This window comes from Bison bison, unplaced genomic scaffold (assembly GCF_000754665.1).
Source record: "Bison bison bison isolate TAMUID 2011002044 unplaced genomic scaffold, Bison_UMD1.0 scf7180017864385, whole genome shotgun sequence".
Lineage (NCBI taxonomy): Eukaryota > Metazoa > Chordata > Mammalia > Artiodactyla > Bovidae > Bison > Bison bison.
The window spans coordinates 2,150,071-2,162,170 of NW_011494957.1; positions in this window are offsets into that span (position 1 = coordinate 2,150,071).

Below are 12,100 nucleotides of genomic sequence, written 5' to 3' on the forward strand. Positions count from 1 at the left end.
CTGCCCCCAATCCCTCCCAGCATCAGGGTCTTTTCAAATGAGTCAGCTCTTCGCATGAGGTGGCCAAAGTATTGGAGTTTCAGCTTCAACATCAGTCCTTCCAATGAACACCCGGGACTGATCTCCTTTAGGATGGACTGGTTGGATCTCCTTGCAGTCCAAGGGACTCTCAAGAGTCTTCTCCAACACCACAGTTCAAAAGCATTGATTCTTCAGTGCTCAGCTTCTTTATAGTCCAACTCTCACATCCATACATGACCACAGGAAAAACCATAGCCTTGACTAGACAGACCTTTGTTGGCAAAGTAATGTCTCTGCTTTTTAATATGCTGTCTAGGTTGGTCATAACTTTCTTCCAAGGAGTAAGCGTCTTTTGATTTCATGGCTGCAATCACCATCTGCAGTGATTTTGGAGCCCAGAAAAGTAAAGTCTGACACTGTTTCCACTGTTTCCCCATCTATTTCCCAAGAAGTGATGGGACTGGATGCCATGATCTTAGTTTTCTGAATGTTGAGGTTTAAGCCAACTTTTTCACTCTCCACTTTCACTTTCATCAAGAGGCTCTTTAGTTCTTCTATGGCTTTCTGCCATAAGGGTGGTGTCATCTGCATATCGGAGGTTATTGATATTTTTCCCAGCAATCTTGATTCCAGCTTGTGTTTCTTCCAGCCCAGCGTTTCCCATGATGTACTCTGCATATAAGTTAAATAAGTAGGGTGACAATATACAACTTTGACGTACTCCTTCTCCTATTTTGTAAAGGACCCCTTTACAAAACTCTTATAAACTGTTGAGGACCCTAAAGACCTTTGTTTATATGAATTATCTGTTGATACTTACCAAATAGAACTAAATTTCTAAAAATAATGTTGAAAAAATAATGAACTCATTATGTATATATTTTAATGAAAAATCATTCTTTTCCAAAATAAAAGTAAAAAGACTGGCTTTGTTTGCAAATCTATTGACTGCCCACCTGAAGAATAAGCGAGGAAGTCCCGGATCTACTTCTGCATACAATCTATTGGTATATGTAGTTTCTGTTGTTGTTGTTACTGTAAGTATATGAAGAAAATGAGGCCCAAACTCAACAAGTGGTAGTTTTTGAAAAGTTAGTTGCAATGTGGAATGTGGCTTCATTTAACAAACAGATTTTTGAGGATGTTGTATATGTTATCAAAGATTCCATCAGAAAAAATTTGAAGTGCTGGAAAGTTGTCAGCCTCAGATGATGGGCACAAATTTTTGCAAATTCTAATTTGTGCTTAAAAGTTTGAATTTTAAGCATTGGCAACAAATGTCAATTATTTTCCTTTAAATGATAGTTTCCCTTCTTTAATTAACAAGGAAGTATATGCCAAGTACCCAAGTCTAAATAATCATAATTTGCCTGTCAGTCATGCTTTCAAAAAAAATGTACCATGAAAAAAATCAGTGAATTCAGCCAGCAACTCAAATAATCTTACAAGTGTTTTCCCTTGAAACAACTAATGTACTTCTATATTCACTAGAAATGCTTTGTGCATACTTCACATGTCACCCCACAGAATATTAAAAAAAATAATCCAGCATAGAGACTTAAAATTAACTATTTCCACTGCTTCATAAACGACATTTTTATTAATACATGAAGCATTGTTTCCTGTTGGTAACAAAGGGATGAAGAATAAAATGACTACAACAGTTTAAAGCCCTTGCCTTGATCCGTGCTTAAGTACCAGCGGTATTAACCCTTGTTTTTGTACAGTCAGTACAAATGTCAACACAGTGGAAAAGGCAAATAGAATCTTAGTATTATGAAAATACCCTCAAACTACAGATCTCCGAAAAGGCCTAAGGGATCCTCACACTGCTGCTGGCCTACAGTGGTGACCCAGGATCTGAGCACTGACCTTCCTTGACTGACTTCCATCAGTCTGTCCTTTGTGCCTATCATACTCCGCCTGCAGAAATACTGCAAACGAATAAGTGGTCTCTGTGGTCTATGAGGAGAGGGTTCACAAATGATTTCTGTGGCTTACTAAGGGAGAGTTCAGAAATGTTTGTGAAACAGGAATTAATCCCTTGAGAAGAGTTTCTTAAGAAAAAAAAAATGATTTACTACACAGAGATCTGAGAAGGTTCTACCTCGGTCCCAGGGTATTATGGACAACTTTTTTTCTGAGGCTAAAATAACTCTGTATGGAAATATACAACAATGCTTGAAGATGGTTTAGCTGTGTATCAATTTGGAGAAAATATCAATTTAGACTCAATAAAAATACACATACATTATAGAAGTAAATAGAAAAATAAAGCCATGAAGAAGATGAAATAGAATAGTTATAGAATTTTATGGAATGTAGGGAGTTGGAAGTTATATTAAATAGGGCCTCCATAATAAAGTACCACAAACTGAGTGGCTTACAGAACAGAAACTTATTTTCCTGTAAGGCCTCACAGGCTAGGAGTACAAATCAAGGTGTCAGCAGGGAGCCAAACCAGTTCTCAAAGGCATTTTTCTCCTTGGTGCACACGCTGGCGTCTTCTTGCTGTGTCATCACGTGGTCTTCCCTCTGTGTCCTTCCATGTTCTAATCTCCTCTAATAAGGACACCAGTCATGAAGGATAAAGAATCACCCTAGTGACCTAATTTCAACTTAATTATCTCTTTAAAGGTCCTTTCTCCAAAAACAGTCACATTCTGAAGTACTAGGGGTTAGGACTTTAACAGATGAATTTGGAGATGAGGAGGGGAGCAGGGGGGACATAATTCAGCCTATAACAGAAAGAAATCTGTCTCATCTTAAAAGAAATAGAACGACCCCAAGCCCAAGGAGGGTGGTCTGCAGGAGTTCAATGTCTGTCTCTCAGGGGACATGTGGGAGAAGGGGTTGGGAGGGGAAGCGGGGGCTCTGGCAGTTGGAAAGTGACCACCGGATGTCAAAGAAAACAAAATTTTTATAACAACAACAACAAAAGGAATAGAAGAAGCCACAAAGGAGAAAACAATATGAAAAATAAAGATTAGACATTTCATATGTCACAGAATTTTAAAATATAAAAACAAATGGGATAAATGTGTGCAGTTAGTATTCTTATAAACAATTCTTACAAATATTTTAAAAAGAAATACAATTATTCCAATTAAAAAAACATGAACAGACAATTCACAAAGAAGATGGCTTCTGCACATCCACGTAAAAATGTGTTACCTTCACTTGTAATCAATAATACTAAAGTAAGATACATTTTTTTTGCCTTTCAAATGAGAAAAACATTTAAACGATACCACTATATATGCTGTAGAGAGAACATGAGCTCAACCATGATAGTTTAAACTACTAATAAAACCATTTTCAAAAGCAACTTAGTAATATGTATCCAAATCTACAAATTATGAGGGAGGAGGGAGGGGGGTTCAGGATGGGGAACACGTGTATACCTGTGGCGGATTCATGTTGATGTATGGCAAAACCAATACAATATTGTAAAGTAATTAACCTCCAATTAAAATAAATAAATTTATATTAAAAAAATAAAATTATGTGGCTATATTTTTAACTCAGAACCCCAATTTTGTATATTTAGTCTATGAAAACCACAAAAAATAGGTTAGAAGCCATACTCAAGACATTATTTAAAACAGAGACCTAACTATCCACTAAATAGGGAAATAGTGCATCCACTTTGTGGGTCATTATGCAGCCATTGAAAGTGATAACAGGGAAGAAGCTAAACAGAGTTGGTCTCAGCTAGAGTCTGTGCTGTGCTGAGTGCTGTGCTCTTTGAGACCCCATGGACTATAGCCTGCAAGGGCCCTCTGTCCATGGGATTCTCCAGACAAGAAAACTGGAATGGGTTGCCATGCTCTCCTCCAGAGGATCTTCCCAATCCAGGGATCAAACCCAGGTCTCCCTCATTGTGGGTGGATTCTTGACCATCCGAGCCACCATGGAAGCCTGGCTAGAATCTAGCCATGGCCTAAATCCTTTCCAGAGTTCTGAAGCATGACTTGGACCAAAAGAGTTGGCCCCACCTTGACACAAGAAAACAGCTTTTCATGTCTTCACAGAAATTGGTTGTTGACTACCAGACCAGGACAAGGCTGCTTTCTTTCATTGATGGCAATTCCCTGGGGAACAGGACATTTGGGATCTCAGAGGCACATGCACTGGTCCATTAAAAGGGATCCAGGTGGGGGGCATCCATAGTAGCAGCAGCAGCATCTACCATGCCTTGGTGTCACGTCCTTCTCTTGAAGCTCACCCAGAAAGTGTAGAGAGAGGAAAAATGTGAAGTATCATAACATACTTATTTTACACACGATGCTGAGATCAGAGCCCCTGGGGAGATGACCCAAGAAGAGACTCAAAGACCACAGCACGGAAACTTTTGCTTCTGTGTGACATAAATGTTTGTTATATATTATTTTCATGTTAGACTGTGATTAATCTATAATATAAGCTCCAGGAGACTGGGGATTTTTGTCTGCTATTTACACTGATTTTTCCCTTGAACATTATTAAACACCTATTAACATGCAATAAATATTGATTGAATAAATTAATTCGTAAACACTGAAAAAAATGCTAGTTTTACACAAACATAATAAATAATGGAAAAACAACCTATGTTGAGAGTTCTAGAATTGCAAAAGGTATGGACTAAAATATAAGATGTATGGACTCACATGAATTTCATCTTCACTCAAGACTCTAAGAATCCTAAACTAGATGAATTTGACACTTTTACATTCACCATTTTTCCATCCCCAGTTAAAACTATTACTTAATATTCTGCTCCATAACTGTAATAAAAAATATTCACACTTGGAAGCCTAAACAATACTATATGTAAGACAAAGTGTTGTCTATCATGGAAACTTCGTATCTTTACTGTTTTCATATAAAATATGGTAACATATAGCAATGAAAAAATTCAGTATTTTATTCAGTTCTGAGGCATAACATAAAATACATAAAGTTTTAAAAATGTTTAAGACAAAATACTACTAGCATAGCACAAAAATTAATGAAATATCCTACAATGGTAGCAAAAATGTATAAAGTTCTTTTCTTAATTTAATTAAGTCTCCAAAGTAGAAATTAAGAAATAATCTTTAAAGGGCTTTACATAGTTCCTTTAATGTTCATGTTTGTCTTCATATCTAGAAAGCCTTCCTGTGTGATGTAGTGACTGTTAAAATATTATATATTTAATTGACTTTTAGAACCTATAAAACGATCTTTGAGCTATGACCATAATTTGTATTCTGGTATAGATTTGGTAGGAACAGATGGGAGAGAATCAGGATGATAATTAAAGATTTAAACCTAGCTGGCCAAAAAACAAATGCTTTGCATATTTTATTGTCTATGAAGAGATGAGGGAGCTTACCAGCCTGTATCCCCTTTCCTAGTAGTCAAGAAGCCTCAATATTACCACTATTCAGCCCACTTATATGGTAAGTCAGATACAGACATATCACAATCTAGTCCGTGTAACTGAAATGCCTTGATTAAAAAAAAAGATGTTACTCAGCGTGAGCAGTAATGGCAAGAGATGCCTCAAGGGGAAATGAAATATACCTGGTGATGCTTGGCCGTTCCTTTGCAGGCACACAGCCATTGCTCCATTGCTTCCCATAGTGTGCCCTCCAAAACTCAGAATGGAGCTAACAGCCAAGATATGAAGCCAGTTGTTGATGACTTATTAGCATTAAGTCATCAGATGCAGAAATTAAGAGGTCATAACTAACAACCCTGCATAACCCCCAGCTTCAAAAAAAATTCACCACCCTGCTGACTAAATTCATATTACTGAAAAACAACAAATGAAAATCTAAGACAGTAAGCAAACAGCATATACTTTAGAAAAACCTTTAATGTGTTGCTTTGAACAATTCTATGAAACAAATATGTAATGTAATTATATTTTCTGTTAACCCATTTCATTGTGAAATTCTTCATTCAGGGTTCAAAGGTTCTAGAAGTATCAGTGATGCCAAAAGTCTAAGAAAATCTGACCAAGTCATAGCTGTTTATAAATTTTTTCAGTTTCTATAAAAAAAAAAAAGTCTTCAGCATTTGCACAAGCAAAGGTATGCTACATAGTGATGGCCTTTGAATTTTTATTTATATTTTGTTGGCAGTTTGGTTGGTTTTGACAACATTTATTGAGCACCTACTGTGTGCCAGGCATCCTGGAGACATAAAGATGAATAAGACATGGTTCCTGTCCCCAAGGAGCTTACAGTCGCTTGTAGGCAAACAGGTAGTGCAGAGACATAGTGTTTATTCTAAAATGGACAAAAAAAGTCAGTAATGTAATTAATATTGGGCCTTTACATGCAATGGCATGTCATTATTTGTAATGTCAAGGCAAGCCATTAAAATGAAGACCATTGCATGTGATAAAACAATAAAATCATTAAGACCTAACTTTTAAAGATTCACATGATAAAGGTAGTTAATACTAAAAGTTTACACCAGTTTTTCAAGTACTTTATACTTAGAAGTATTATTGCCCACAGTTGTGCTCTAGTCAAAGCCGTAATTCCAGGTTACTGACTCATTCACATCTCAGCGTGCTGGGTTCAGTTTCCCACTGAGCTTATGAATTAGAATGGCTAATTCCTCAGTTGCCTGGCTCTTGTCCTCCAAAAGTTCATAACGAAGGCTGGAGATATCTTGCTCAATTTCTTTTAATTCACTTGTAATGTTTGTATTAAAAACATATAATTGGTAATTTTCTCTTTGGATTTAGAAAAAAAAAAAGAATGAAATTCATACAACATGAATACATTCATCTCATAATGTCTCCAACATAGTTATTTTGGATTTTTTCATTTAAAATGTTTAAGAAATCCTTTGCTTTTAAAAATGCACTAACTTTGGAAAAAGCTATAACAGTAGTCCAGCTGTGTTTTAAAAGTAAACATCAACTAAAGTATTGTCCTGGCTCAGCCAATTTTTAACACAGGGTGATTTATCTGCTGGGGCTTCCCAGGTGGCAGATTTATCTGTTAACTAGTAATCTATAATCAGGGTATCTCCTTTCTGTCTTCAGGGAGTTCCTCTGGTTCCCTGAGCCATAAGGGTTGACACCTATATAGATCATCTCCCATTGCTGGGCTAGAAGGGAATCCTAGTCAAGGAAATATTACTATAAAGGAGTCAACCTATTCAATAGGCAAATACTCCCATGGAAGCAGTATATTTGAGGTTAAGGCTGAAGGAAGGAAAAGCAAGGAAAAAGAGGAAAGGTTTTTATTAGGGAAGCCAATAGTAATGACTATGGAGTCAAGGAACAAACAGATCAGTTTGTGTGGCACAGGCAATGATGTATTTAATAGAAGGAAACAACAGCAATGGTGAAATTAAGAAGCTTGGATGTGATACCACACAAGATTTACACACACACAAGGCTATAGGAAACTTCTGGGTATTAAAACACAACTATTCCCATAATTTAGCTTGGCAATATTTTGAGAATGTGTAGATTTCAATTAAAAACTGGATTCTCTTGCACAGAACTGAAATGTAGATGTCACTGACCTTGAAAGGTAACCTTTGGGGTAGGAATTTATCTTGAATCTAAGAAATAATTCTTCAAATCATTGGTACTTTAACAGCATTTTGTGATAGAATCACATGCAAAACGTATCTTTTATGATACTTCCTGGTATCTTTATGATGTTTTAAAGTATAATCCGTGTTCTTTTATTATATAAAAGACAGAACCTTTTATTTTAAGGAATCCTAACTCTTATTCAAGAATACATACAAAACACTTATTGACTCTTCTCATCTTTTCATGGCAAAGAAAAAAAAATGGAGGTGATTTTCCTTTCACATATGGCAATAGGAAATAAACTGATCAATTTTGAAATCACAAGGCTTCCATGGAAGAAATGGATTCTCACACCATTTAGTATCATATTTGGACCATAAGCCAGAGAGCTTCCTCTTGCCTCCCTACTACCATATCCTTCTTCCTTGTTTTTGAGTTATGGAAAGCATACACACCAAGTGTTGTGTTTATCAATATGGGAAACATATTTATTAAATGAGTCAGTTACGTTGTATGATACATTTTTTTAGTTAGAACTTTATCCAAAACTGTAAATTCTCTTTAATTCATTAATTCTCATTAATTCATTTTCCTCTTTCGTGTAAAAGGATTTAGAAGACAGCTCCTTTTTTCTGAAGCTGTCATGGTGGCCCAGTTCCCCACTTCACTTAATTTTTTTGCTTTCAGGGAGGTTATAGCACAACTGATAAGGTTTCTGCTTTCTAAACTAAAACTCAATTACAGTCCTGTCTTTGAGACTGTTTATAGATCACCATGATTGGATTTTTTGCTGGTTCCCAAATACACATTGTTGGATTTCGGTGCTACAAACACATACCTTTGTGTTGACTCAGATTTGGGATTCCATGCATTAATCAAGTAATGGCTTTAGAGCTCATCAACAGTTTAGTTAAGCTCTTTCTTATTAGTGTAGATAGATCTAATAGTAACTCATTGGTGTTGAAAGCTGTAGCTTTCATTAAAAACAAGTAAAAAAAAGATTTTTGGCTCTGCTACAAGACATGCAGGATTTTAGTTTCTCAAAAAGGATTGGAACCCTCGCTCCCTGCAGTGGAAGCAAGAAGTCCCACCCACTGAACTGACAGGGAATCCCTGCAGTTGTCATTTTTCAGTTCAGTTCAGTTCAGTTGCTAAGTCGTGTCTGACTCTTTGCGACCGCATGGACTGCAGCACGCCAGACCTCCCTGTCCATCACCAACTCCTGGAGTTTACCCAAACTCGTGTCCATTGAGTCGGTGATGCCATCTAACAATCATTCTCTGTCGTCCCCTTCTTCTCCTGCTCTCAATCTTTCCCAGCATCAGGGTCTTTTCAAATGAGTCAGCTCTTCGCATCAGGTGGCCAAAGTATGGAGTCTCAGCTTCAGCATCAGTCCTTTAAATGAACATTCAGGACTAATCTCTTTTAGGATGGACTGGTTGGATCTCCTTGCAGTCAAAGGGACTCCCAAGAGTCTTCTCCAACACCACAGTTCAAAAGCATCAATTCTTTGGCACTCAGCTTTCTTTATAGTACAACTCTCACATACATGCATGACTGCTGGAAAAACCATAGCCTTGACTAGACAGACTTTTGTTGGCAAAGTAATGTCTCTGCTTTTTAATATGCTGTCTAGGTTGGTCATAACTTTCCTTCCAAGGAGTAAGCATCTTTTAATTTCATGGCTGCAGTCACCATCTGCAGTGATTTTGGAGCCCAAAAAGATAGTCTGTCACTCTTTCCACTGTTTCCCCATCTATTTCCCATGAAGTGATGGGACCAGATGCCATGATCTTAGTTTTCTGAATGTTGAGGTTTAGGCCAACTTTTTCATTCTCCTCTTTCACTTTCATCAAGAGGCTCTTTAGTTTTTCGCTTTCTGCCATAAGGGTGGTGTCATCTGCATATTATCTGAGGTTATTGATATTTCTCCCAGCTGTCTTGATTCCAGATTATGCTTCCTCCAGCCCAGCATTTCTCATGATGTACTCTGCATATACGTTAAATAAGCAAGGTGACAATATACAGCCTTGACGTACTCCTTTTCCTATTTGGAACCAGTCTGTTGTTTCATGTCCAGTTTTAACTTTTGCTTCCTGACCTGCACACAGATTTCTCAAGAGGCAGGTCAGGTGGTCTGGTATTCCCATCTCTTTCAGAATTTCCCACAGTTTTTTGTGATCCACACAGTCAAAGGCTTTGGCATAGTCAATAAAGCAGAAATAGATGTTTTTCTGGAACTCTCTTGCTTTTTCTATGATCCAGCGGATGTTGGCAATTTAATCTCTGGTTCCTTTCCTTCCGTGAACCTGGAAGTTCACGGTTCACATATTGCTGAAGCCTGGCTTGGAGAATTTTGAGCAGTACTTTGTTAGCATGTGTGATGAGTGCAATAGTGTGATAGTTGGAGCATTATTTGGCATTGCCTTTCTTTGGGATTGGAATGAAAACTGATATTTTCCAGTCCTGTGGCCACTGCTGAGTTTTCCAAATTTGCTGGCATATTGACTGCAGCACTTTCACAGCATCATCTTTTAGGATGTGAAATAGCTCAACTGGAATTCCATCACCTCCAGTAGCTTTGTTTGTAGTGATGCTTCCTAAGGCCCACTTGACTTCACGTTCCAGGATGTGTGGCTCTAGGTGAGTGATCACACCATAGTGATTATCTTGGTCGTGAAGATCTTTTTTGTACAGTTCTTCTGTGTATTCTTGCCACCTCTTCTTAATATCTTCTGCTTCTGTTAGGTCATCTATAGAAACTTATTGTCTATAGATACTACTATATTTCTCACTGTTTAAAAAATCTGTGAACTTATGCTCAATACAGAGAAAGAATTTGGAGAATAATGAGAACAAAAAATAAATAAAACTCATCAATTATTCCAGCAGCCAAGGATAATTATCATTGTTATTTAGGTGTATGCTTTTCCAACATCTTTATAAAATTTTGTATATATACTAATCACTGTATGCATTATGTTTTCTAAATACCACATATTGTTATATTATGTTTTCCTCTCACAGCAATATATACTGAATATATTTCAAATTAAATAAATGCTGTTATAAGATAATTGTTTATCCATACAGAAAATATTAAATTGGAGCCTTATTTCATAGAAGCACACAAGAGTGAATCCCATGTGCATCTTAAAGATGAAAGACAGAGCTTTTAAATCATTTAAAGAAAGTACAGAATAATATAAAGTCAGTATACAACTGATATAACTGGATGTTTTTCAAACAATATTAAAAATTCTAATATAGTAGAAAAGATTGATAAACACAGCTTCATTACAATTAAAACTTCTGTTTATAAAGGTACCAGAAAGAAAGCAAGCTACACACTGGGAGAAAATATTGATGATACTTATAACCTGTAAAGAATTTGGATCCAAGATATTCGAAGAGCTTTATTGAGAAAAACTCCAACAGGAAAATGGGAGAAAAACAAACAGGCACGTCACTGAAATGGAATTGTGAATGGTCAACAAGCATAGGAAACAGTCTCAAAATGCTTTCTTGGGGAAATCAAATTACAATTAAAAGAGATACAGGGGGGTGGTGGAAAGGAGACTTGGATGACGGCAGTCAAATGGTACAAACTTCCAGTTATAAGCTAAGTAAGTACAACAGACATGATATACAACACAATAAATATGATTAATGCTCCAGTACATTATATATGAAAGTTGGTAAAGGAGTAAATCTGAAGAGTTCTTATCCCAAGAAAAAAAATTTTTTTTCTATTTCTTTAATTTTATATCTGTATGAGATCATGGATGTTCATTGAACTTACTATGATAATCACTTCATGATGATTATCTCCAGGCAAGAACACTGACGTGGGTTGCCATTTCCTTCTCCAAGGGATTTTCGCAACCCGAAACTGGAAAAAATACAAAAAGTGATATAATTTTATATCTAAAAAGGGGAAAATTAATAGATCTTACAATGCCAAGTGTTTGAAAGGATGTGAATCAGTGGAACTTTTGTACTTTACTGGCATGGGTATAAGATCATTTTGAAAAGCAATTTGGCATTCTCTTTTTTCCTGAAATACAGTCAATTTACAATATTCGACTGGCTTCAGGTGTACAATGCAGTGACTTAAAATTGGTTATTAAGAAATGGCTCTCTTTCCCTGTGCCATACAATATATCTTTGAGCTTATTTTATACATAGTAGTTTGTACCTCTTAATCCCTTATCGATTTGGCATTATCTTTCAAAGCAAAACACTTACATATCCTGTCACCCAGAAAGTCCACTCTTTGGTACAAGGCCTAGAGAAACTGCACGTGTGGACCAAGAGACAGACATAGACAAGGTTTATAGAAACCTTGTCTGAGACACAGAAAACCTGGAAACAATCCAAACAAATACCAAATAGACGAATCATGGCACATCACACAGTGTAATGTCATTGTGCTCACCAATGAACTTAATTAGTGAATGTAATGAACCAGAGCCACACACAACAGTATGGATGAGTCTTAGAAGCATAAATGTTGAATAAAAAATTGAAGTTGCAGACTTCACT